Below are 3,463 nucleotides of genomic sequence, written 5' to 3'. Positions count from 1 at the left end.
GGGGGGGGGGGGTTACACAGCTAGCTAGGTAGGAATTGGCGTCTGCCCGTAACAAAATGCAATTATTACTTTCGTTATTTTCGGCTTACTTCTACCAAAGATCTCCTACCTAGCCCTTCTTTCTACGCTTCGAGTTTTCTTACAACAGGCTCAGTATAGTCATAGACATAGACCATAAAATCAACGGACTATAGGATGGGTATTTGGGGTGAGCGAACTAGATTCTAGAACAATGACCTACAGGGTTTCCCGTAGGACTTCCCCGACTTTAAATGAAGGATTTAAGCTTTACATGGCGTTAAATAATTATGGGTCCCCTAAAAGCGGGCGTCTTAAATATTTGTGTCGTATTATGTAGGTCATAATATTGGGTCATAATATTTGAGTCCAAAATTGAGAAAAAGCTCTATGTATATTGTAAAAAATGTTCAATTTTTTTTTTAATGCAGAGAAAAAAGTTTACATTATTTATGCACGGAACCTATTTATACAGTTCTTAATAAACTCGGGTACAAAAAGGATGGTTCACTAGCAGGTAAAATAAAAAATCATCCCTGATTTGTTGAAACACAGTAAAATGTTTCGAAAAAATTTTCACCCTTCTTCTGATTTAGCTCGAGACAAAAAAGCTTTCTCCATTGCATTTTTCACTAGAACCTTGAATTAAATTTGTTTTCTTTTAAAACAGTCATTTTATTAAAATTCGAAAAGTAATTAAAATCTTTTAGTCTATTATGAAAGCAACCTCTCCTTTAGAAGAATACTTTCCACTGAAAAGTTTTTTGCTTTGCAAGATATAATTGATCTTTTACTCATTGCAGAATAAATAAAGAGAGTTCTTGGTACTTTTGTGAGACTTTACTCATTATTTTATAGACCGCAATGTACAGACCATAATATTGGTAATAATTCTATACGTTTTTAATTTTGTCTTTGTTAATATAGAATGATTTTTTGTGCTATTCAACTTACGAATTATAAAAATTATCATTTGAAAGTTTCGACATTAATTGAGTTTCAAAATTAAAATGAGCCATGGAGATATAACGGATTTTTCAGGGGGTTCACCACTCGGTTGTGGAGTATACACCATATTACAAAACAGTAACAGGTATATTAAACCCGATTCATAAAATCTAAAAGATTGTAAACAAATTAGAAATATTTTAGTGATTTCTAAATACGAAAGATTTCAGAAAGATGTCATAAAGATTTCAAAAATTCATAAAAATATCATACAGATTTCAAAAGAATACAAGAATTCCAAACATTTGATAATAATTTTACAAAAATTTCCCACAGATTTCGAATGTTTCATAAAGATTGCAAAGATTTCAAAGATTTGAAAAGGCGGGTGCACCAGTTTGCAAATATTTCCAAAAATTTTAAAAAGATTTTAAAGACTCTGAGAAACAATGATTAACAAACATTATAAAGATTAAAGAAAGCTTTCACAAATACTTCAAAAATTTCATAACAATTTTAAAACATTTCAAAATATTTATCAAAAAAATCAGATTTCAAATATTTTATAAACCTTTAAAAAAATTACGAAAGGTTTCACACAAATTTTAACATTTCACAAAGAGTTTGAGTACTTCAAGAGATTTCAACGAATTCATGAAGATTGCAAATATTTCAAAGACAACTTATGTTCGCAACAAATTAAGAATTTTTTTATGTATAGTTATGCATAAGAATTGCTTAAAATTGAAGATCTTACCTACATTAGAGCACCATTCCTTATGCCGCGGATCAATTTCGTTGGGAAAACAAAAAAGTATTACTCCGTCTCTTCTGACACTTGAGTTTTGTACCCAGATACCCAAATGTCCGCCCGTGGCTGGCATATGCGCCGGCACGCGGTCCGATTGACAGGAACGCCGTGCAGGCACCTGAGTAGTACAATGTGCGCGCTATTGCTGGCTGTATCGCCCGCCCGACCGACCGTCCGGCGCCCAACGAGCAGGCCGCGTGCAACCTCAATTTGCCGTCCATGTGCAAGCATGTATATTATTATTTGATCAATAATAATATATTTTAAAATTATAATAAATACTATAAGTAATTATTAATGAGTTATTTGCTACAAATTTATAACGCATGCTTATTATGTTGAAAGGTATTATCTAAAGCTGGCAGCGAAAAATTTTTGTTGTAAAAGTTAATAACAAGAAAATTAGAATGTTTCAACATGATTTACATTTTTTCCGTTAATTACTAAACGGAGATTAACAACTGTAAAGTCAGAATTTTTATTTATGAATATCTATTATATAAATAAGCTTTTGAATTTAAAAAAGTGAATTATCTAATAAAAATCTCATTTTTATGAACAATTTGAGATTTTTTACTCAAAAAATTGGTTATCTTACGTTGTTTTATATTACCACCTAAAGAGAGAAACACTGGAAGAAATACGATGTAATTCCCCCATTGCAAATACCTATATAGGTCACTAATTGGATTCTATATAAGGATCCTATAAGTAACCTATATAGGATCTTATGTAGGATCACCTATATAGGTCAGTATAGGAGCCACTTCATCGACATATAGAAATGGACCGGTAACGGTTTGGGGAGAACTGAAATGGGCTCTAGAGAGAGAAAAAACATATGAGACGTAAACCTGCCTTTATCTATTTCAGGACTCTGTCCAGTGAATTGGTGACCCCGCTTATTGCCTGAATATTCTGTACGGTTAGTTAGAAAAAAAAAGATAAACAATACATTAGAAATTTGTAGTTATAATATATTGAATTTTAAAGAACATTCATGTAAAATAACCTGTTTCAGATAGATTATTTTAAAAACTTTGTAACCTTCAATTCTTCTTGAAATTGGATTGAAAATGCTACAATAATAATCGTTTTGTGAGTTTAAAAATAATGTAAAAACTGTCAAAAATTTAATCAATATTTCTATAACATTAAAAATAACCATTTGTATTGCTTAGGTACAAAACTTCATATTTTGATGTTTTGTTTTTGTTGTAATATTTTTTATTTTTCTATATTCAATAACTTTACTTACGTATGAAAACATATCCCCATATAAACGTCTTGACAACGCCCACAAACTACACAGACTGCCACCATTTTTTATATTTATTTACAATAAACTATAATTAAATAAATTATAAATAAATCAATTCTCAAATATTCAATAAACGTCACATTATTGAGGCACTCGCGACACAAAGCACGGTCCTGTGCTGCTCCAAACTTCACCCAACGAAAATATTCTCGACCAATCAGCTTTATTTAGAAAGAGATAGGTCTACATCTTAAATGTTTTTCTCTCTCTAGAGCCCATTACCGTTCTCCCCACAGCATTACCGGTCCATTTCTATATGTCGATGAGCCACCTATAGGAAATAAAACAGCTACCTGCATAGGATACTGTATAGAATCCTATTAGTGACCTATATAGGACAGATGATGAACCGGAAGTGTTGCGCA

This window comes from Belonocnema kinseyi, chromosome 2, assembly GCF_010883055.1.
Source record: "Belonocnema kinseyi isolate 2016_QV_RU_SX_M_011 chromosome 2, B_treatae_v1, whole genome shotgun sequence".
Lineage (NCBI taxonomy): Eukaryota > Metazoa > Arthropoda > Insecta > Hymenoptera > Cynipidae > Belonocnema > Belonocnema kinseyi.
This window is presented reverse-complemented; position numbering follows the sequence as displayed.